General features: G+C 37.2%; 1 protein-coding gene across 7 annotated transcripts in view; it reads right to left on the reverse strand.

Annotated features, from left to right (window-relative positions):
* Window positions 1-25819, reverse strand: part of CNOT4 (CCR4-NOT transcription complex subunit 4) — a 148103-nt gene that overhangs the window by 90870 nt on the left and 31414 nt on the right. The window lies entirely within an intron of this gene.

The following is a 25819-nucleotide window of genomic DNA, read 5'->3' on the forward strand; positions in this document are numbered from 1 at the left end:
TAAAACTGGCAACCTTTACAAATCTATGCATAGCAAATACACATTAGATACAATAACAGACTTCTCTGAACATCTCACTGATAAAGCAAAAGTTTTTCTATTTTCTTATGATTCAGGGCTCGATACTAAAAAGGAAAAAAAAAGCAATTTGCTAATTTGCATGCATTTGTTTGCAGTTAGAGGAATATGATCATTGATTTTGGGAGAGTTGTTCGTTAAAATCCACCAATTTATCAGCTGAACAAATCAAAGACATCCAAGATGACAAATCATTCAAATAAAGCAATAAAGAAATCTAACACTTTGCATACAAATACATATTTCAAAATTTAACAATATGAAAATTAATGTTTATTTATTTTTGAGACAGAGCACTAGCAGGGGAGGAGCAGAGAGGGAGACACAGAATCTGAAGTAGGGTCCAGGCTCTGAGCTGTGACCACAGAGCCTGATGTGGGGCTCGAGATCATGAACCATGAGATCATGACCTGAGCCAAAGTCAGATGCTTAACTGACTGAGCCACCTAGGCACCCCAACAATATCACAATTAAAATGTATTAAAAATCGATTATCTACGTGTATCAATTTAAAGAAAAAAGATTTGCTACAAGTTTCCTTCCTGTGGGGGGGAAAAAAGTTTCCATATACATTTAAAATGATTCAAGTAAGGGGTGCCTGGATGGCTCAGTCGGTTGATTGACTTTGGCTCAGGTCATGATCTCACGGTTCATGAGTTCAAGCCCCACATTTGGCTCTGTGTGGACAGCTCAGAGCCTAGAGCCTGCTTCATATTCTGTGTCTCCCTCTCTCTCTCTGTCCCTCCTCTACTTGTGCTCTCTCTCTCGCACTCTCAAAAATAAACATTAAAAAACGTAAAGATGACTCAAATAAAAAGTATTTTTAATTTTTAACGTTTATTCATTTTTGGGAGACAGAGTATAAGCGGGGAAGGGGCAGAGAGAGAGAGGGAGACACAGAACCTGAAGCAGGCTCTAGGCCCTGAGCTATCAGCACAGAGCCTGATGCAGGGCTCAGACTCACAAGCTGTGAGATCATGACCTGAGCCAAAGTCGGACGCTCAACCGACTGAACTACCCAGGCACCCCCAAATAAAAAGTATTTTAAACCACTTCCGTAAAGACTTGTACTACTTAAAGAATAGTAGGCAGAACTTAACAATGACTAGTCTTTTAAAGGAGGGAAGTTTATGGCACAAAAACAGATACACAGACCAATGGAATAGAATAGAAACCCAGAACTAGACCCACAAACGTATGGCCAACTCATCTTTGACAAAGCAGGAAGGAACATCCAATGGAAAAAAGACAGTCTCTTTAACAAATGGTGCTGGGAGAACTGGACAGCAACATGCAGAAGGTTGAAACTAGACCACTTTCTCACACCATTCACAAAAATAAACTCAAAATGGATAAAGGACCTGAATGTGAGACAGGAAACCATCAAAACCCTAGAGAAGAAAGCAGGAAAAGACCTCTCTGACCTCAGCTGTAGCAATCTCTTACTCGACACATCCCCAAAGGCAAAGGAATTAAAAGCAAAAATGAATTACTGGGACCTTATGAAGATAAAAAGCTTCTGCAAAGCAAAGGAAACAACCAACAAAACTAAAAGGCAACCAACGGAATGGGAAAAGATATTTGCAAATGACATATCGGACAAAGGGCTAGTATCCAAAATCTATAAAGAGCTCACCAAACTCCACACCCGAAAAACAAATAACCCAGTGAAGAAATGGGCAGAAAACATGAATAGACACTTCTCTCAAGAAGACATCCGGATGGCCAACAGGCACATGAAAAGATGCTCAACGTCGCTCCTCATCAGGGAAATACAAATCAAAACCACATTCAGATATCACCTCACGCCAGTCAGAGTGGCCAAAATGAACAAATCAGGAGACTATAGACGCTGGAGAGGATGTGGAGAAATGGGAACCCTCTTGCACTGTTGGTGGGAAGGCAAATTGGTGCAGCCACTCTGGAAAACAGTGTGGAGGTTCCTCAGAAAATTAAAAATAGACCTACCCTATGACCCAGCAGTAGCACTGCTAGGAATTTACCCAAGGGATACAGGAGTACTGATGCATAGGGGCACTTGTACCCCAATGTTTATAGCAGCACTCTCAACAATAGCCAAATTATGGAAAGAGCCTAAATGTCCATCAACTGATGAATGGATAAAGAAATTGTGGTTTATATACACAATGGGGTACTACAGGGCAATGAGAAAGAACGAAATATGGCCCTTTGTAGCAACATGGATGGAACTGGAGAGTGTGATGCTAAGTGAAATAAGCCATACAGAGAAAGACAGATACCATATGTGTTCACTCTTATGTGGATCCTGAGAAACTTAACAGAAACCCATGGGGGAGGGGAAGGAAAAAAAAAAAAAGAGGTTAGAGAGGGAGAGAGCCAAAGCATAAGAGACTCTTAAAAACTGAGAACAAACTGAGGGTTGATGGGGGGTGGGAGGGAGGGGAGGGTGGGTGATGGGTATTGAGGAGGGCACCTTTTGGGATGAGCACTGGGTGTTGTATGGAAACCAATTTGACAATAAATTTCATATATTGAAAAAAAAATAAAGGAGGGAAGTTTAAAAAAGAAAAGGTAAAAGCATATTTAGGCTCTCTTATCAAGAAAGCTAAGTGGTTGTGGGGCACCTGGGTGGCTCAGGTCATGATCTCATGGTCCGTGGGTTAGAGCCCTGCCATGGGCTCTGTGCTGACATCTCAGAGCCTGCTTCCAATTTTGTGTCTCCCTCTTTCTCTACCCCTCCCCTGTACATGTGCTGTCTCTTTCTCTCTAAAATAAATAAAGATTTAAAAAAAAAAAAAAAAAAGCTAATTGGTTGTTCTAATTGTATCCAGTACATCAAAACTGAAGGTTTTAACTTTATTAGAAAAGTCAGATGGCTGACCAAGGAAGTTTCTGCCATTCTAACAGTTCTTTTATATCTTCATTTATTGACTGATTCAATAAATAGTTATTAAGTTCTTACTCTGTTTCGAATTCTAGTCTCCGTCTTTGGGATATATCAATGACCACAAAAGGGAAAAATAATCCTAAGGTATGAGCAAATAAATATTTTCTCAAGAAAATCTACTGAAATTCAGGAAAAACAGAAAGACTATATAGTAGTTGAATCAAAACCTACTCCCTCTCTTTCCTTCCCCGTCACCAGCTCAGTGGGACGGAAACTTCAGACTGGTGCAGCCAGGAACAACGGGTGCTCTCTCACCACAACCGCTATCTTCCCAGGAAGAGCAGGCCATCAGCATCTCTCATGCTGCCTGAAACCACCTAATGCTAAAGCTAATTGCAGGTAAGGGCACCTCTCTTCCACTCAACTGCCACTCCCAGGGAAGAGGTCCTATGTTGCTGCTACATGTTGAAAAATACTGGAACCCAGACTGTCCTCTACCCAGCTACTTTGTAAAGCAGAAATCCCACGCCAAGAAAGGCAAGACAAGAAAGAAGACCCGAGACTACTGTACACCCACTGGCTCAGTTCCTAAACCGGGGGTGAAGCACAGAGAGAAAAGTGCACACTGTCTCTACCACCCAATGCCAGAGCCAGAACCAAGCCAACGATTTTGCCAGGAAGGTAAAGCAGGCCTTGAAACAGATAGCTCTGAGTCTCTCTCAGATTGTTCCAATCCAATACTGTTCCAATGCTGACTCTGCAACAGAGTGTGAAGTTCAAGTCTAAGGGCAATCTCAAAACCTAGGAGGCCTTGGTGAAGGGCAACTGGGAGGAGATTCAGATACAGGCTAACCTGTAAACCAGCTAGTTCACAGGAACGAATAAGGAGAATGAGTAAATACGACAGCTGAGATGAGCCCTCCCCAGGTTAGAACAAATTTCAAGCTCTGATTCAAGAACTGTCCCTTCAAGTGAGTTCAAAGTTTTTGGATCCAGCTGAGAAACAATGTACGTCCTAGGGCACTGTTGAAAACAACAGAGGAGCCAGGTGCCAATTTGTGGAGCTTAACATTTGGGTGTGGTCAAGGAAAGAGTCAGTGAAAGGGATCCCTGCCAAAATCCCAGGGTGAATGTGGGCATACCCAAATCTGCACACCCTAGGAACACCACCAGATGGCTAACACTTGCAAGAGGGAAACAGACTTCACTAAAATAATCCAGTAAGTAAACAAATAAGCAAATAATAGTAATAAGCCCTGGGAGGGGTAGGAAAGACCAGTATCTAGAGCTGGTACAATATTATATAAGATGTCCAGTTTCCAACCAGAAATTATAAGCCATACATGTTAACAGGAAAGTATGACCCACAAAGAAGGAAAAAAGCAGGCAACAGAAACTGCCTGTGAGACCCACCAGATTTAAGATTTAACAAAGACTTCAAAGAGCCATTTACATATATTCAAAGAACTAAAGAAAACCATAATTAAAGAAGGAATGTCTGATGACAATATCACACCAAACAGAGTGTCAACAAAGAGATAGATATTATTAAAAAATAAACAATGAGATTTTGGAGTTGGAAAGTATAACTAAAATAAAGTCATTAAAGGGGCTCAATAGTGCATTTGAACTGGCAGAAGAATGAACTGGTAAAATCGAAGACAGATTAATAAAGATTATGCAATCCAAGGAAGAGAGAGAAAAAGTAAAGAAGAAAACTGAACAGAGCCTCAGAGAAAAGTACAACACCATTACATGCATCAACATACACATAATGAAAAAAAAATACACATAATGGAAACAAAACAAGGAGAAGCGAAGAAAAAATATTCGAAGAAATAATGGCTGTATGAAAATTAACTACAGCTACACAACAACATAGATGAATCTCACAAAAAGAATGTTGAGCAAAGGAAGCAAGAAGAATATAATTGTGGTCATATAAATTTCAATAAATAAACAAAAATATATATTTTAGGGCTGCACATAAGATAACAAAAGCCAGAAGACTGAGTGCCTCTGGATGAAAGGGAGAGGGTTATGAACAGAAAGAGGTGTATTTGGGTAGGGGAAAGGGGTGGGTGATGCTGAGGGTACTTGAAATACTTTATTTTTGACCTTAATAAAGATGTTTGCTTTAAATTAAGCTGAAGGGGAGCCTGGGCAGCTCAGTCATTGAGCATCTGACTTTGGCTCAGGTCATGATCTCACAGTTCATGAGTTGGAGCCCCACATCGGGCTCTATGCTGAGAGCTCAGAGCCTGGAGCCTGCTTCCGATTCTGTGTCTCCCTCTCTCTCTGTCCCTCCCTCGCTCATGCTCTCTCTCTCAAAAATAAAAACATTAAAAAAAAAAAGTTAAACTGTACGTGTTTTACATGTACACGTTTTACATGTTTCTGTATATTCCTCACTTTTTTCAGTCTTAAAAGAAAAAGATAATACCTTCTGGTTTCCCACAATGGTTAAAAATAATCTGCAGACCCAGAGAGCACAATATATCCAGTGGGATCAACAAACCCACATCCAGCTACAAGATAGCAAAACTGCAGAACGCTAAAGGTAACAAGAAAGCAGACTTTAAAAAAGGACCTCTCACCCAATAGAATAATTAGAATTGCAGCTGACTTCTCAACAGCAACAGCTGAAGTCAGAAGGGAAAGACATACATCCAAGATACTGAGCGAAAATTACTGTCAACCTACCATTGTGCTCCTAGAAAAGAATAACCCTCAAGAACAAGAGTAAAATCATAAAACATTTTTTGAGATAATCAAGATTTTCACAGGGACTGGATACTCAATGATATTAGGGAATTACTGTTAGTTATGTACAGTAGTAGTTTTATGTTTATTCTTTTTTAAAAGCTCTTCTACAGGAGATACATTCTTAAGTATTTACAGACTTCATGATATGGTATTTCAGCAGGAAAGGAGACACAGAATGGGGAAGAGATGAAACTAGAATAGTAAAATGTCGGCAACTACAGAAACTGTGGGCTAGAAATAATTGCGTTTCATGACATTACTGGTCTACTTTCATGTATACTTAAAAATTTCCATGATAAAGAGCTAAAAATAATTGATAAATTAAAAATTAAAACAAATAAACAGAAATACAGACAGTTTACCAGTAAGAGACCTCCACTAAAGGAACTTGTCCTGAAGATGATCTCACAAGGACAGAGATTAAAGAAAGGATGGTGAGGAGAAAACATGGTAAAAATGTATGCAAATTAGATCATGCACTTCTCTATAGAACAATATAATTTGTTGGTTTTAACAAGCATTAAATAAAATATTAAACAATAACATGTCAGGAGAAGAGTGATATAAGATAAGCTCCTATAAGGCCAACTTTAAGAGGAATATGAACAGTAAAATTTCAAGGGTAACCATATACTCTCTAAAATCTACTAATTCCACTTCCCCATATCTTCCATCTACTAAGGCATGTATAAACAGTTCCAGCACTGGTTGTAATGGCAAAAAAATGGAAACCTAAATGTCCATCAGTAGGAAATGACAAAATTACAGTAAATCAATAAAATGAAATACTATACATCAGTTTAAAAGACTAAGGTAGATTGGTACCTACAAACATATTGAATGAAACAAGCTAACTTCACGTACTACAGAATGTTTTCTACATTAAAAAATCATAGAAAAAATTATATAGAGTCTGCTAATAGTGACTACATCTAGAGAAACAATAAGAAGTGGGATGGATTGGAAACTTGAGTCTTATGTATGAGTTCTGTAAACAGAATATATTAATGCATTTCTTCTATAATAGAAAATTAATTTAAAAAAATTTTTTTATTTTTTAATGTTTATTTATTTTTGAGACAGAGAGAGACAGATCATGAACGGGGGAGGGTCAGAGAGAGAGGGAGACACAGAATTTGAAACAGGCTCCAGGCTCTGAGCTGTCAGCACAGAGCCCGACGCGGGGCTCGAACTCACAGACCGTGAGATCATGACCTGAGCCCAAGTCGGATGCTTAACTGACTGAGCCACCCAGGCACCCCAGAAAATTATTTTTTTAAAATAACTTTAAAGTTACTAAACTTTGAATCTTTTTTTTTTTTTTTTTAAAGAGAGAGAGAGAGTGCACGCAAGTGGGGGAAGGGGCAAGGGGAAACAGAGAATCTTAAGCAGGTTCCATGCTCAGTGTCAAGCCTATGTGGAGCTAGATCCCACAACCCTGGGGTCATGACCCAAGCTGAAATCAAGAGTCATATGCTTAAATGACTGAGCCACCCAGATGCCCCTAAGTTTTGAATCCTTTGAGTGCAAAGATCATGTCTATTGTGTTCAACACTGTGCCATAGGCAAATGTATAGCAAATTATAAGTTCCCACGATGTGATGAGGGGAGATACAGAGAAGAATGATTCAAAGGGAAAATGCCAAAGTAACAGTCTGATGCTTGGCAGGGTGAATATGCACAGTTTCTTTTCTTCCTCCTATTCTCCAATTTTTAGGAAATAAACACTTGTATTTATAAAGGGAAAAATTAAGTGCCACTGACAAATAAAAGGATGCAGTGATGAGATGAAAAAACTTTTCAATGTATAATTAGAGAATCAGCATCAACATGTTCCCATTAGCTTAATTCTCCTCAAAAGAAAGCTAGGAGTTAAAGAAATTAAAGGCTAAGCCTGATGAAAGTGTTATTAATAAGATAAAATCAAATCTGCATAAAATCAAAGCAGAGACTAATTAGTGTGCTAATTAGTTCTCTACCACACTTATACAGGTTGTCAACAGAAGGAGGTGCCTAGTATCAGTGTATTTTCAATTCAGAAAAAACAAACAAACCCCCCCCAGATATGGGGGGGGCAGCAGCACCCGGTAGAAGGGTGTGCCTATTTTGAAGTTTTTAAAGACTGACCCAGAGAAATACCTGAAACAAATGAATCAAGACATCAAAACTTTAAAAACCTCCTAGTCACTCTGAACACAAATTAGTTTTTATTTATTTTATTATTTGTTTTTAATGTTGAGAGAAAGAGAGAGAGAGTACGTACAAGTGGGGGAGGGGCAGAGAGAGACGAGGACACAGGCGAACCTTGAGATCATGACCTGAGCCGAAGTCAGACACTTGATCAACTAAGCCACCCAGGGGTTCCAATTAGTCCTTTTACAGATGTGTCTGTACATCAGTTTACATTACACAAGCAGTAACAGATAAGAGAAAAAATCAGTCCAAGGAGAAATACTAGGCTGAAGTGCAAGAGCCAGTCTCATCCTCTCAGTACAAAAAACCAAAAATGTTTATTAGCATGGTTAAGTAGGACCTCTTCTTTAACCATATCTAAACGTCACCCAGTCACTTAGAGTCTAACACCTCCTAAATTCTTTTTTTTTTTTTAACTTTTTTATGTATTGGGGAGGGCGGCACATGACTGGGAGAGGGGCAGAGAGAGAGGAGAGAGAGAGAATCCCAAGCAGGTTCCTCAATGTCTGTGTGGAGCTTGATGCGAGGCTCAAACCCATGATCTGCGAGATCATGACCTGGGCTGAAATCGAGTCAGACACTTAACCAACTGAGCCACCCAGGCACCCCTAACACCTCCTAAATTCTGATCCCAGGTTGCATGCTGCCAATCAAATGCTCCTCTTCCACCAAGAGATGAGTTCTAATTCATCCATCTGCAGACTGTTTTATCCTGCCCCCACTTCAGTCTTTCCACTTCATGGCAGGCACTGACGGACTAGTAAGAAGTCCATCCTTTCAATTTTTTGGCTGGGTGAGACATGGAAGGGTAAAGAAAGAAAGGATTTACAAAGGAGGAAAGATAAAAGTTATCTGGTTAAAAAGTGATTTTTTAAATGGAAAAGAGTGAATTTTAACATTAATGCTAAATACAGAAATCAAGCTTGTTAACACTCCCTAGAATTGGGGTGCCTGGCTAATTCAGTCGGGAGAGCATGGGACTTTTAATCCCGGGATTGCAGGTCCTAGCACCATAATGGGTGTAGAGACTACTTTAAAAAATAGGGTAAAAAATACTTACCAGAACTGTCATAATTATATATATGATTATATATATGATTTCTAGATATATTGTTATAGCATTTCTACATATGTTACCATGCAAACCATCCATGATAAAATTAAAAGAATAATAAAAAGATTTTTAAGGGGCCTAAGATACAGAAATAATAGCTATTAATTCTTCTATAAAAATAAGATAAAAATTAATATTCCAGTTTGTTCTGTTCCTCCCTAATCTCTGTGTGTGTCATGCTTCTATTGTGACTCAGTAAAATCTAGAATGTAACGGTTTTACACTATGAAACTATGTAAAAACAGTACACTGGTTCAGAATCCTCCCTTAAACATGTACAACTAGTTCCTATTTGAAGCATAAAATGTCAAACAAACTGTATTTCTGTAGACAGTCCAGAGAGAATATATAGTTCAGAATGTTTTAAATAATAAAACATTTTATAAACAATAAAGGACCATGATTACACAGTAGCTTGATTATAACAGTAAAATATATGAGTCATCACTACCCAAAAAGGAAATTTATTAAAAAAAAAACAACACAAAAAACTTTATCAACACAAACCTATTCAACCAACTCAAAGGCTGTCTCTCCAATGTGCTTGTTTTATTAATCTTTAAATTGCACATAAGTATACACATACTTCAAAATAAAAAGTTAAAGAGTAAAAGTCCATGGTCAACTAAGAGTGAAGCAATTTATAAAGAATGTTATAAGGGCGCCTGGGTGGCTCAGTCAGTTAAACGTCTGGCTCTTTGGCTCAGGTAATAATCTCACGTTTCATGAGATTGAGCACCACATCAGGCTCTGTGTTCACAGCATGGAGCCTGCTTGGGATTCATATTCTCTCTCTCTCTCTCTCTAAAAATAAGTAAACATTGGGGCGCCTGGGTGGCGCAGTCGGTTAAGCGTCCGACTTCAGCCAGGTCACGATCTCGCGGTCCGTGAGTTCGAGCCCCGCGTTGGGCTCTGGGCTGATGATAGCTCAGAGCCTGGAGCCTGTTTCCGATTCTGTGTCTCCCTCTCTCTCTGCCCCTCCCCTGTTCATGCTCTGTCTCTCTCTGTCCCAAAAATAAATAAACGTTGAAAAAAAATTTTTTTTAAATAAGTAAACATTTAAAGAAAGAAAAAAAAGAACATTACCTATTTTTAAAAATTATATTGATTTTTGCAGACATAATGGTCTATTTAAATAATTATACATTTCAAATAGTAGCATGGAATTTAAGCCTATAGGTTAAAAAAATGACTAAAACATATACATGTATATATATATGTGTATGTAAACTCTGAGGAGATGGAAGATACTGTTTACTTAATTGTGGAATAGAAACTATAGTAGCTCATCTATACCATTGCCATCTTTGAAACTAAAAGCCCCACACATGCACCCCAAGGTTTATAGCAGCAGTATCAACAACAGCCAAAGTATGCAAAGAGCCCAAATGGCCATCAGTGGATGAACGGATAAAGAAGATGTGCTATATATACAATGGAGTATTACTTGGCTATCAAAAAGAAAGAAATCTTGCCATTTGCAACAACGTGGAATGAACTAGAAGGTACTGTGCTAAGCCAAATTAGCCAGTTAGAGAAAGATAAATGTCATATGACTTCACTCAAATGAGGAATTTAAGATACAAAACATCAACATAAGGGAAGGGAAGGGAACCAAAAATGATATGAAAACAAGGAGGGGGACAAAACATAAGAGACTCTCAAATAAAGAGAACAAACTAAGGGTTGCTGGAGGGAGTTGTGGGGGGGGAATGGGCTAAATGGGTAAGAAGCCTTAAGGAGGACATTTGTTGGGATGAGCACTGAGTGTTATACACAGGGGATGAATCCCTGGAATCTACTTCTGAAATTATAGCACTATATGCTAACTAACTTGGATGGAAATTAAAAAATAAAACGAAAAAAAGTAAAATAAAGAAAAAAAAGAAAATTAAAAAACAACAACAAAAAACCCTAAAAGCCCCATTAAAAATATCTAACACTGGGGGCGCCTGGGTGGCTCAGGCGGCTAAGTGTCTGACTTCAGCTCAGGTCATGATCTCACGGTTAGTGGGTTCGAGCCCCATGTCTGGCTCTGTGCAGACAGCTCAGCCAGCTCTGTCTATCTTACTCTCTGCTCTCTCCCACTTGTACTCTGTTTCTCTCTCTCTCAAAAATAAAAATAAACATTAAGAAAAAAAATTTAACACTCACTAAAAGAGAAGAGGTTCCAAACTAGGGGTCAGCAAACACTTTTTGTAAAGGGTTGAAGACTATTTTATGCTTTGTGGGCCATACAGACCTGCAATTACTCACCTGTGCCGCTAAAACACAAAGACACAATACATAAACGAGTGTGGCTGTGTTCCCATAAAACTTATTTATGGACAACTGAAATTTGAATTTCATTTAATTTTTCCATGTCACAAAATATCACTTTTATTTTTCCAATCACTTGAAAATGTAAAACCACTCCCTTGAAAATGTGAAAACCACTCCCTTGAAAATGTGAAAACCACTCCCTTGGGCCTTACAAAACAAGCAGCAGGGACCCCTGCTCTAATCCTCACAACCTTAGCATGAGTCTAAGTCTTGGACTTCTTTCAAATCTATTTCTCTTAACCTTATTCCTGAGGAAATCTTTTTTAGTATTCTATTAAACAAATGGCTTCTGTCCATTCCAAGCATTTAACAGACCCCAATGAGTTGCCCCCGCATGCAACAGGAAACTACTATCACTATTTTAAGATATACAAAATTAGTCCATGCTCTTACTATAAAATTTCACAAAACCTAAAGTAATCTGTGGACACAGGCTTGTTTTCCAATTAGATAAAATTCAGGAAATAAATACAGTACCTGAGAAATACTGACATGAAATACTTACCTACCACATAAAACTACAATAAAACCAAGACCATTCTGAATAATACATGTTAAAGCATTTAAGTAAAACTGTCCCCAGTGATGTTAATCAACACTTATTAAACGTTTACAAAATGTTCCTGATGTTGGGAGCCACAGTGAAATTCCAAGTAATCATGCTAATTTATATACAAAAATACAAGAGAAAATTACCTACAAGTTTAGAATTGGGTATGGTTTCATATTCTATAGAAGGAAGAAATTCAGATGGAGGTGCAAAAAGGAATAGTGAAAGTAAAATATGAGTAATAAGAAATGCAAAAGCATGGGGTGTCGAATGGCTCAGTTGGTCAGGCATCTGACTATTGCTTTTGGCTCAGGGTAAGACTCTTGATTTCAGCTCAGGGTCATGATCTCGCAGATGATGGGTTCAAACCCGTGTTGGGCTCTGACTGTACACAGCCTGCTGGGATTCTCTCTCTCCCTCTCTGTTTTCCCCTGCTCTCTCTCTCAGAATAAATAAATAAATTTTATTTAAAAAATGCAAAAGCAAAGAAAGTGAAGACATGAAAGCGAGATAAAATTATTAGTCTAAGTTTTAACAAGAAAGGAAAACCACCGAAGGTAAACTAATGACTGTGATATCACAAGGGAAGCAGCTGGATTTAATTAAAGAGAAAACAGTTTTTATCAATAATGGTGGTAAGGGATGGAAGGAGAAAGGGGGAATAAGGGAGCAAATAACCCAAATAAAACATTAAAATAAAGTCGCCATTTAATTATCCAGTTATAATCCCCTTCCCTACATCCCCCTCCCCCAGGATAAGGGGTTTTTGCAATACAGCTACATAGTCTTACTATACGAAGTATGCAATCATTACCTTCCACTGCAGCTACTGTAAAAACTATAGTGTATCTATTAAGGGGAGGAAAGTTTAAGAATCAAACTGCTGATACTAACAATATAAATGCATAATAATATGCAGTAGATAACTGTAAACTATGTTACTATACTTACAACATGTAAACGTGTCTAATTTGATAGTGGCTATAACTTCAGCAGTTACCATTTCATCAATTTTTTGGGACTAGGCAAATTATGGTAAATGGTTTTGTAACACCTGCCATACTTCTAGAAGCTTTAATGCACAAAACTGAAAATTTTTAAATGAGATAATCCTGTGTTAAAGCAATAGGCGTGTATAAGGCTACATTAACCAAGCAGAAATCTACATCAAAGAACCACAGAAGAACCAGCCTAATGTTTCTGAGTAACAACTCAGACTACAACCTATTAGATGAAAAGGTCTGCTCAAATGGCAAAATTAGATTTGTAAGACTATGTCTCCCAAAGACTATTTAATAAATAAATTAGCCCTACAGTAAGGAACAAGGATAACTATAATGTGCTTTGTACTTAGTATGTGCCTAATAACTATAAAGAATGAGGGAGAAAAATAGGGTGGCAAGGAGGGGAAAAACATACAGAAGGGAACTAGATCATAAACTTCGTACCAAAATCTGAGAAAGGAAACCTATATATCATTCCCATGAAAACATACATACAAAAATCCTAAATAGCAAAACCACATCAACAATACTAAAATAAGTGGAGTTTTCCCAGAAGTGCAAGAACATCATAATAAGAATTTTTATCACCTCAAAAGATCAAAAGAAAAACTGTCCATCTCAAGAAATGCTAAAAAATTATATAATAAAATCCAATTATCTTGTCCTTATAAAGTCTCTTAATAAACTCAGAACAGAAGATTATCATATAACATAATAATGGATATCTACCCAAATACATCCTAATGATGAGACATTAAAGGGATTTCCACTAAAATCAGGAACAATATAGAACGTTATCATTATTATTAATATCATTCCAGAAGTTGTAGTCAATGTTAGATAAAATTTTTAAGTCAGGCAATATTATATATGACAAAATATGTCAAAAATGACAATATTAGGGGCGCCTGGGTGGCGCAGTCGGTTAAGCGTCCGACTTCAGCCAGGTCACGATCTCGCGGTCCGTGAGTTCGAGCCCCGCGTCAGGCTCTGGGCTGATGGCTCAGAGCCTGGAGCCTGTTTCCGATTCTGTGTCTCCCTCTCTCTCTGCCCCTCCCCCATTCATGCTCTCTCTCTGTCCCAAAAATAAACGTTAAAAAAAATTAAAAAAAAAAATGACAATATTATGACAAAACAATGTATAAAACAAATTACCAGTGTCATAATACATTATTACAGATATCATAAATAGTAAAAACATAAATGAGAACATCAGAAGCCACCTGATGTCAATACATTTAACAACTAAAAGGAAATGCCTCGATTCTGTAAAAACCCAAGTTTCTAAAACCAACCCAAGGACAGAAAATCTTGATTGTACTCTATATGTTAATGTAACTTATTTTTAATTTTTATTTTTTTTAATTTTTATTTTTAGAGAGACAGAAAAAGAATCCCAACCCAAGCAGGTTTCCACCCTCAGTGTGGAGCCCAATGTGGGGCTCAATCACATGACGCATGGGATCATAAATAACCCAGGCCGAAATCAAAAGTTGGACGCTCAACTGACCAAGCCACCCAGGCGCCCCTCATGAATTTATTTTTAAAAACCTTTCCAAAGGGCTTCATGGGTGAATTTTCCAAATATTTAAAAAAATAAATAATACCAAACTTAGACAAACTCTTTCAGAGTGGAAAAGGAAACACTTGCCAAGGCATTTTTTAAGGCAGAATACTCTATTAGCATAACCTGACAAAAACATCGTAAGAAAATTACTGAACTCAGAACCCTCACAGCAACAAAAATTCTTTAAAAACAAAATATAATAAATATGTTAAAAGAAATTATACCATGACTATATGAGGAATGTAAAGTTGACTTGACAACATTAAAAAGAAATCAGTCCGTGGAATTCACTACATAAAAGAATAAAAAATCATCATCATCTCAAAAAATGCAGAAAAAGCATTTGACAAAATTTGACATCTATTTATGATTTTAAAAAACTCGGGGCGCCTGGGTGGCACAGTCGGTTAAGCGTCCGACTTCAGCCAGGTCACGATCTCGCGGTTCGTGAGTTCGAGCCCCGCGTCGGGCTCTGTGCTGACGGCTCAGAGCCTGGAGCCTGTTTCCGATTCTGTGTCTCCCTCTCTCTCTGCCCCTCCCCTGTTCATGCTCTGTCTCTCTCTGTCCCAAAAATAAAAAAAATAAACATTGAAAAAAAAAAAAAAACTCGGGGCGCCTGGGTGGCGCAGTTGGTTAAGCGTCCGACTTCAGCCAGGTCACGATCTCGTGGTCCGTGAGTTCGAGCCCCGCGTCGGGCTCTGGGCTGATGGCTCAGAGCCTGGAGCCTGTTTCCGATTCTGTGTCTCCCTCTCTCTCTGCCCCTCCCCCGTTCATGCTCTGTCTCTCTCTCTGTCCCAAAAATAAATAAACGTTGAAAAAAAAATTAAAAAAACTCTCAGCAAATTAGAAATAAAAGGAAACTTCTTCAGTTGGATGAAGAGTATCTCTAAAAAGCCTATAGCTAATATCATACCTAAGGGTGAAATTCTAAACACTTTCCCTGAAATCAAAAACAAGTCAAGACTAAGTGCTCTGGACTTATCCATTCAACATTTACTAGACGTCCTAGTCAGTGCAGTAATGCAAGAAAAATAAAGATATAAAAATCGGTAAAGAACCAAAATGAGTCCATATTTGCATATGACATGACTTCATACATAGAGAATCCAAAGAGGGTAAAAGACTACTAGAACTAAAATTTAGCAAGATCACTACATACAAAAGCAAAATACAAAAACCCATTGTATTTCTAATATTAGTAATATACAATGGAGACAGAAAGTAAAGCCACAATCCCATTTATAATAGAACGAAAACAACAAACACCTAGGAATAGATTTAACAAGATATGTGAAATACATCTATATTAAACCACAAAATATTATAGAGAGAAGTGAAAGAGATAAATGGAGATGCACAAGGTCTATGAATTGAAAAACTTGGTATTTTTAAGATACCAATTGCCCTCAAATTAATTTATACATTCAATGAACTCCAAATCCAAAATCCAAAATCCAAATCCAATGCTATTTAACTAGAAATAGGCAAGATGATTCTAAAATTTATATGGAAATGTAAAGGACTTCGAATACTCAAGCAATCTTGAAGAACAAAGCTGGAGAACTTACACAACCAAATTTCAAAGCTTACTATAAAATTACAGCAACTAAAACAGTGCTGGCATTTGTGGTACTTTATTTTTGGACAGACACCAATAAAATTCAATGGAGAAAGACAGTGAGGAAATGGACTATGTGGAAAAAAAGTGAATCTCTACCTCACATACATAATTAATTTCAGATCAATCGCAGGGTTAAATGTGAGTGACAGATTACATAATGATGGAAAAAATAAAGGGACAAATAATTCAATTTAAAGACTAAATGAGGGACCTGGGTGGCTCAGTCAGTTAAGCATCCGACTTAGGCTCAGGTCATGATCTCACAGAGCATGGGTTCAAGCCCCACACTGGGCTCTGTGTTGACAGCTCAGAGCCTGGAGCCTGCTTCGGATTCTGTGTCTCCCTCTCTCTCTCTGTCCCTCCCCTGCTCACACTGCCTCCCCCCCCCTCAAAAATAAACATTTTAAAAAATTTGAAAAATAATAAAGAATAAATGAAAAAAATACATAAAGCTTTTTAGAAGAATACTTAGAAGAATACCTTCCTGGCTTTGGGAGAGGGAAAAGATTTTTTCAGCATAAAAATAAAGAAGTATAAAATTAAAAATTGTTAAAATGGACTTCAACAAAATCAAAGCCTTCTGTAACATCAAATGACACCATTAATGAAGGCAAGCTGCATACTGTAAGAAAACATTCACAAAACATAGATCTGACAAAAAAAATCATATCCAAAATACAAAAAGAACTCCTACAAATCAATAATAAAAAATACAACTTACACAAATAGCCAATAAGCACTTAATGTGTTCAACAGCACTGTTCATCAGGGAAAAAGCTATTGAAACTACACACAGACAGAATGGCTACAATTAATAAACGTAACAATTCCAAGTGTTAGTGAGGGCAGGAAGCAACTAGAACTGCCACATTTTGATTAGAGTGTAAAATGGGACAACTACTTTTGGAAACTAGCAGTTTCTAATAAAGTTATTCACACACCTACCCTATAACCCAGAAATTCTTCTCCTAAATATATACCCAAGTGAAATGAGTGCATATGCCTAAGAAAAGATTTGTACAAAAAAGGTGAACAGCAGCATATTCATAATAGCCTCTTCCCCCCCCCCCCAGATTATTCAAATGCCCATCAACAGCAGAGTGGATAAACTATGTTATGTTCATACAATGGAATACTACTTCACAAAAGAAACTACTGATACAAACAACTATCTTGATAAATCTCAAAAATATTATTATGTTGGGAGGAAGAAGCCAAACACAAAAGAGTGTATGTAAGTGCATTAAATAAAGTTTTAGAATAAGCCAAACTAAGCAAAAGACCAGAATGGTTTCTTCCAAGTGTAGGCTGTGGTACTAACTGGAAAGGGGCACAAGTAAACTATCTGAAGTGATAAAAATGTTCCATATCTTGATCTGGCTGTTGGAGACAAGTATGTATATACATGTTAAAGGTCAATACTTTATATCAATTGTACTTCAATAACATACTGTGGAAAGTTAAAGAAAAAAGGAAAAGGAGGGAAGGGAGATGAAGGGAAAAAGGGAAGGAAGAAATAACATTTTAATGTAAACTTCATGGTCTAAGTGATAATTCATCTTTGAAAGTAACATCAACAAATGCTTTGTGGAAGGAAATGTTCTCTGTGATACACGGTACCTCAAATTGTGAAGGATTTACCTTAAAATTGTATTATTTTCTTTGAATAGCCCAATGAGATGCCACTATTACATGATCAGCCTACTGAATGTCTAAGGCTAATAATACATTAGAAGATTTTAACACTTCTATTTTCTCTAATTTGGATAGACTTCTAAATTTCAAGAGGATCCATAACTTCTAATACTATTTTACATATTAATGTATCACTTGTTCTTTTTGTGACTTAAAACTCGGTTCAAGTTTAATTTTGCCATACCAAAAGGTCAATTATTTAATTTCACCATAAAACAATTAGCAATGACAAAAAAGCAACAATTAGAAAAAAATATTTAAGTAACAAACAATCCCATATTCCAGTGTATAAAGTTTTCTGCACCTACACAGACATCAATTACTTACGTTTAAAACAAAAAGGATCATGCTGCACACTGTTCTGGAATCTGGCACCCTGCTTAATGCAATTAACAGCTTTCCTTTGCATAAATCACGGGTGATGATTCTCAGTGCGTAATGCTCTACTACACAGATGCCCTGTAATTTATTTAATAAGTCCCCTATTACTAAAGCATTTTAAAATTTTCTTCCTACTATAAACAATATTGTAACAAACATTCCATCTGTGTTTTCTTCATTTATATTACTTTTGATAACTGGATGTTCGGAAATGGTTCCCTGTGACCATTCAGAATTTTCAGCATTTGATCATAAATGGACAATTTTCTTCTTCAAAGGCCAGACAGTAAATATTTTAGGCTTTCAGGGCCACATACTATCTTTGCTGCATATTCTTTGTTTTGTTTTTACAACCTTTAAAAAATGTAAAAACCATTCTTATTCTTAGCTCATAGACCTTACAAAAGCAGTCCATGGATTGGATCTGGTCTGCCGGCTACAGTTGCTGACCCCTGACTTCTATTATGTTCTACAAAGGCCCATGAAGACAGGAAGTTACCCTAGAATTCTGGGTGGTGTGTGCCAATCACCATATTTTATTGGGTGTCTAGTGAAGTCAGTGTGATTCTTAGTTATTTTTAAAGGAGAAATTTATTTTCATATGAACTCTTCTTTTAACTTCCATTAAGACCACCCAACCTGTATCCTGACTAGATACAAAATTTAAATTTAAATTTTAAAATTATAAAGGCTAGTATGCAAAAAAGGACATGAACAGTTCAAGGTGTTTATCAGAGTAAGTGGTTTTACTAATGTTTGTAATTCTTTAACTACTTTTATCAAATATTCAGAAGATATACTTTGAAAGGCTACTGCCAACAGGGGCGTCTAGGTGGGTCAGTCGGGTGAGCATCTGACTTCGGCTCAGGTCATGATCTCACTGCTCGTGAGTTTGAACCCTACGTCAGGCTCTGTGCTGTTAGCTCTGAGCCTACAGCCTGTTCCAGATTCTGTGTCTCCCTCTCTCTGCCCCTCCCCCATTCACACTCTGTCGTTCTCAAAAATTAATAAACATCAAAAAAAGAAAAGAAAAGAAAGAAGAAAGGGCAGGCTACTGCCAACAAACACCGTACTCCCAACTGTGGCTACATAATGACTTACAGCTACAGGAATAAATATCACTTAACTGTTCCCATCTTATTCCACAGCTGGTCCTTGCTTTATCCAGAAAATCTTTAGAAATAATAGGCAGAAGATATACATAAAGATAACATTAAAAAGTCACTGTATCTTTTCTTACCAATATGTGATTTCAGTAAAGTATTTTTAGCAGCTTCATTAAATCCTATGATTTGAACGATAAGGACAAGACCAGTGAGGTTTCAAAGAATTTTTAAAAGAAAGAACATCTGCCTTTTGAGTATATTCACTTTTTATTTTTATATTTTATGTTCCTTTGTAAAAAAAAAATTACTAACTAAACAATGCTTGAAGGATAATGAAGTTAAAAATGCAGAAAAGACAGAAGACTTTGTAGTTGTAGTATGGAAAACTAACAGAAAGAATTCAATAACTTCATAATACTGCCAGGTATGGTGGAGTCTCAGATGTTTCTAAAAAATCTGTTTTTGGTTCCTTTGGTTTCTAGTGACTAGGCTGGAACATCAGAATCAGCATGGAAAGTTACAAAAAATTATTAACCTACTCCAGTTTGACCCTAGGTCCTTAGATCCAATCTTCCTATTTTTGTCTAATGTTGTATGTCTACTTTATAGTCAGTCTTCCTAACTGCACACAGAGAAAGGAGGAGGGCCAGAAGGAAAAAAGAGATTAATACAAGATTAGATAATTACCAACCACACGTCACTAGGACAAAGACTTAAGACTCTCTCACAAGAGGGGGGGGTGCCTGGGTGGCTCAGTCAGTTAAGTGTTCAACTTTGGCTAAGGTCCTGATCTTGTGGTTCGTAAGTTCAAGCCCCGCATGGGGCTCTGTGCTGACAGCTCAGGCCTGGGGCCTGCTTCGGATTCTGTATCTCCCTCTCTCTCTGCCCCTCCCTCACTAGTACTCTGTCTCTCTCTCTCTGTCAAAAATAAAACATTAAAAATTTTTTTAAAACAAAAAAAAAGGCTCTCTCACAAGAAAACACTCGGACTCTTCACCCAAATTCTTTTGTCCTTTTAGGTTCTGGAAGATTTCTTACTAACAAAGACCTTTAAACATACGAATATTGAGGGGCACCTGGATGGCTCAGTTCATTAAGCATCTGACTTCGGTTCAGGTCAAGATCGCATGGTTTGGGGGTTCGAGCCCTGCGCAGGGCTCTCTGGTGTCAGTACAGAGCCTGCTTTGGATCCTCTGTCCTCCTCTCTCTGCACCTCCCCTACTCATGCACGTGCACTCTTTTTCTTTCTCAAAAATAAATATTTTAAAAACATTTTTAAATTAAAAAAAACATGCAAATATTGAACACATGCTCTATTTCAATTAGACTCAAAATTAGAAAAGGCCAGAAAATTAGGTATACAGAGTAGGAGATCTAGGTTATCTGAGAGATCTAGTTCCAATTCTTACAATAACTAGTTTTTGAGAAGTTGATCAAGTTATTGACTTTCTATGGACCTAAGGCTTCTTTATCTGTAAAATAATGGGGCCGTATTAGATAAATCTCTAGGGTCTCTCCTGTTTCTAAAGTTCTAGGGGCGCTTGGATGGCTCAGTCGGTTAAACATCCGACTTTGGTTCAGCTCATGATCTTGCAGTTTGTGAGTTTGAGACCCACATCAGCCTCTGTGCTGATAGCTCAGAGCCTGGAGCCTGCTTCGGATTCTGTGTTTCTTTCTCTCTCTCTGCCTCTCCCCTGCTCATGCTCGCTTTCTCTCGCTCTCTCTCACTCTCTCTCTCTCTCTCTCTCACACACACACACACACACACACAAACATTTTAAAAATTAAAAAATAAAATGAAATAATAAAACAAAATTCTAAAAATGCAGGGCGCCTGGGTGGTTCAATTGGTTGAGCTTCCAACTTTGGCTCAGGTCATGATCTTGCAGTTCATGGGTTCAAGCCCCAGGATGGGCTCTGTGTGGACAGCTTCAGAGCCTGAAGCCTGCTTTGGATTCTGTGTGTGTCTCTCTCTCAAAATAAATAAATAAGCATTTAAAAATAAATAAAATAAATAAATTCTAAAAATGCAAAATGACTACATTAAACCTCCTACAGTTAAACACAAAATCCTACAGTTAAACACAAAATATTTTAAAAGGATCAAACAGTAGGGGTGCCTGACTGGCTCAGTCGGTGGAGCGTGTGACTCTCAACCTCAGGGTCGTGAATTCAAGCCCCATGTTGGATGTTAGAGATTACTCAAAAAGTCTAAATAAAAGATAATACATAAATAAGTTTTTCCCCAAGGCATAACAAACACAAACTCTAGTTTTACTAATTTGGATTCGAAGAGTCTAAATTAGTACATTACTTCTTTGTATACATAGTGTATATTTTTAAAAATTTTTTTTTAGTGTTTATTTATTTTTGAGACACTCAGAAACAGAACATGAGTAAGGGAGCAGCAGAGAGAGAGGGAGACACAGAATCTAAAGCAAATGAGCTATCAGCACAAAGCCCGATGCAGGGCTCGCACTCACGAGCAGTGAGATCATGACCTGAGCCGAAGTCAAACACTTAACAGACTGAGCGACCCAGGCACCCCCATAGTGTTGCCTTATACATCAGATTGCTATTGATGCACTCCACTAAATCACTGAAGATGGGGGCACCTGGGCGGCTCAGTCGTTTAGGTTTCGGACTTGGGCTCAGGTCATAATCCTGCAGGTTGTGGATTCAAGCCCAGTATCAGGCTCTCTGCTGTCAGCACAGAGCCCACTTAGGGTCCAGTGTCCTCCTCTCTCTTCCCCTCCCCGATTTATGTGCACTCTCTCTCAAAAATGAATAAACATTAAAAAAAAAGAGAAAAAAAATACAACACTGAAGATGATCTGGAAGACAGCTTGACTATTAAAGCAGACTTTTCAGGGGCGCCTGGGTGGCTCAGTAGGATATGTGTCTGACTCCGACTCAGTTCATGATCTCATGGTTCGTGGGTTCCAGCCCTGTGTCGGGCTCTATGCTGACAGCTCAGAGCCTGGAGTCAGCTTCAGATTTTGTGTCTTTCTCTCTCTCTGCCCCTCCTCTGCTCGCGCTCTGTCTCTCTCTCTCACACAAAAATAAACAAACATTACCAAAAAAAATTTTTTTTAAGATTTTTCATAAAGCTGGTTTATTTTCTAAAGTGATGCTCTCTGGTTTTAATAAATTAATGTAATATTAAATAACAGAACAGGACTTCATTAGGTAAACCAAGAGTACTGAATACTGTAAGTAATAAAAATAGATGAGAAAATGCAGAATGCTTCCTAAAACTTACCTGACTAAAATTGTAATTTTAAACATTATTTTTAAAGAGTATGTATTTGAGTGTATGTATAATATCTCAGAAGTATATATGCCAAACTGAGCAGGGGAGTTAGTTATCTAAGTGATCTACGTGGGCAATGGCCAAAAAAAAAAAAAAAACAAACAGAAAAGGAAGGAAAACTTACAAATTCATTCCATGAGGCCACCATTACCCTGATAACAAAACCAAATAAAGACACCACTAAAATACAGAACTCAGGCTAATTCTCAACAAAATACTAGCAAGCCAAACTCAAAACTACATTATAAAAAAACATTCACCACGATCAAGTGGGATTTATTCCTGGGTTGCAACACTGGTTCAATGTTCACAAATCAATCAACACAATGTATCACATCAATAAGAAAAAGGAGAAATATGATCCTTTCAACAGATACAGAAAAAGCATTTGACAAAGTACAACATCCATTCATGATAAAAACTCTCAACAAAGTAACATAATTAAGGCCATATATAAAAACCCAGAGCTAACACCATCCTTAATGGGGAAAAACTGAGAGCTTTTCCCTAAGGTCAGGAACAAGACAGGGATGTCCACTTTTACTGCTTCTATTCAACATAGTCCTAGCCACAGCAATTAGACAAGAAAAAGAAATAAATACAAATTGGTAAGGAAGAAGTAAAATGTTCACTATCTGCAGATGACACAACACTCTATAGAGAAAACCCTAAAAGACTCCATCAAAAAACTGCTAGAACTGATACCCAAATTCACTAGTTGCAGGATACAAAATCAATGTACAAAAATATGTTGCATTTCTATACACCAGTAATAAGGCAGCAGAAAAAAAAAAAATAAGAAAATAATCCCATTTACAACTGCACCCAAACCAGTAAGATACCCAGGAATAAATCTAACCAAAGAGGTGGAAGACCTGTGTTTTGAAAACTATAAAATACTGATGAATGAAATTGAAGACGACACAAAGAAATAAAAAGACATTCCATGCTCATGGATTAGAAGAACAAGTATTGTTAAAATGTCTATACTACCCAAAGCAATCTACACATTCAGTGCAATCTCTATCAAAATACCACCGGCGTTTTTCACAGAGCTAGAACAATCCTAAAATTTGTACGGAGCCACAAAAGACCATGAGGCCAAAGAAATCTTGAAAAGAAAAACCAGAGGCAACACAATTCCAACTTCAAGTTATATTACAAAGCTGTAGTGATCAAAACAGTATACGGTACGGCACAAAAAAAGACATGCAGATGAATGGAACAGAATAGAAAATCCAAAATAAACCCAGAATCACATAGTCAATTAATCTTCAAAAAAGCAGGAAAAGAATATCCAATGGGAAGAGGACTCTCTCATCAACAAATGGTGTTGGGAAAACTGGACAGGAACATGCAAAGGAATGAAACTGGACCACTTTCTTATACCAAACACAAAAATAAATTCAAAATTCAAGATTAAAGACCTAAGTGTTAAGACTAGAAACCATATAAATCCCAGAAGAGAACACAGGCAGTAACATCTTTGATATTGGAGGTAGCAACTTCTTTCTAGATAGGTCTCCTGGGGCAAGGGAAATAAAAGCAAAAATAGACTACATCAAAATAAAAAGCTTCTGCCCAGCAAAGGAAATAATCAACCAAACTAAAAGGCAACCCTACAGAACGGGAAGAGATACTTGCAAATGGCATATCTGATAAAGGGTTAGTGTCCAGAATATATACAGAGCTTATAAAACTCAACACCCAAGAAGTGAATAATCTAATTAAAAATGGGTAGAAGACATGAATAGACATTTCTCCAAAGACAGATGGCCAACAGACACATCAAAATATGCTTATCATCACTTATCATCAGGGAAATGCAAATCAAAACTATAATGAAATATCACCTCACACCTGTCAGAGTGGCTAAACTCAACAACACAAGAAACAACAGGTGTTGGAGAGGACATGAGAAAGGGGAACCCTCTTGCACTGCTGGTGGGAATGCAAACTGGTACAGCCACTGTGGAAAACAGTATGGAAGTTCTTCAAAAAGTTAAAAATAGAACTACCCTATGATCCGGAAATCACACTACTCAGTATTTATCCAAAGAATACAAAAACAAGAATTCAAAGGAATACATACACCCCTGTGTTTATAGCAGCATTATTTATGGAAGCATCCCAAGTATATGTCAATTGATGAATGGATAAAGAGGATGTGAAATATAAATATATATATATGTACATATATATGAATATGACACATTTATAATGGAATATTATTGGAATATTATGGAATATTATTCAGCCATAAAAAAAAGAATGAAAATTTTCCTTTTGCAATGACATGAATGGAGCTAGAGTACAATGCTAAGCAAAATAAGTCAGTGAGAGAAAGACAAATGCCCTATGATTTCACTCATATGTGGAATTTATGAAAAAAAAATGAGCAAAGGGGAAAAAATGAGAGAGAGAAACAACAAGAAATAGACTCTTAGAGAACAAACTGAAGTTACCCTAGGGGAGAGGAGGGAAGGAGGTTGAGAGGATGGGTTAAATAGGTCTGAGGGCTAAGGAGTATATGCACTTCTCATGACAAGCACAGGGTGATGTACGAAAGTGTTGAATCATTACATGGTACACCTGACACATATATATATATATATACACATATATATACACACACACACATATATATATATACACATACACACGTATAATATATATATAAAATATACGTGTTATATATATATGTTATATAAGAGTATATGTTATAACAGTGTTATGTTAACCAACAAACTAAAATAAAACTTTAAAATAAATAAATGGGCAGTGGACAGTGGGATTTTATTAAGAGGGACTTTTGCTTCATCTGTACAGCTCAAATTTTTTTCTAAATATATCACTTGTGTGACTAAAGTTAAATTAAAAAAATTTTAAAACAAAATACAAAAGAAAAGTATACTGAAAAATAAGTCTTATTAATACTGTATTACAAAGAACACTGGGGCAGGTTATGCCTCGGAAAAAGAGAGACATGACAAGAAATAAATTCAAATTTTAAAAAAAGGACCTAATACTCTAGATATTTAGGTCAAACTCTTACTTGTCCCTTAAACACGTTTCCATATCTAGGACTGGATTAGTAATTTTTAGTAATGTTTATCTCTCACCATAAATTTTCCAGAGAGCTAAAGTTCATCACCATTAAAACAGCAAATCCTGTTAGGTCCCAATTGTGTCAGACATTGTACTAGACAATGATGATGGTGATGTTGCTGTTGTTTGGAG

The sequence above is a fragment of the Lynx rufus genome, unplaced genomic scaffold (assembly GCF_022079265.1).
Source record: "Lynx rufus isolate CCGP_SWC_20201006 ecotype Redwood Valley unplaced genomic scaffold, mLynRuf1.p SCAF_4, whole genome shotgun sequence".
NCBI classification, from domain to species: Eukaryota; Metazoa; Chordata; class Mammalia; order Carnivora; family Felidae; genus Lynx; species Lynx rufus.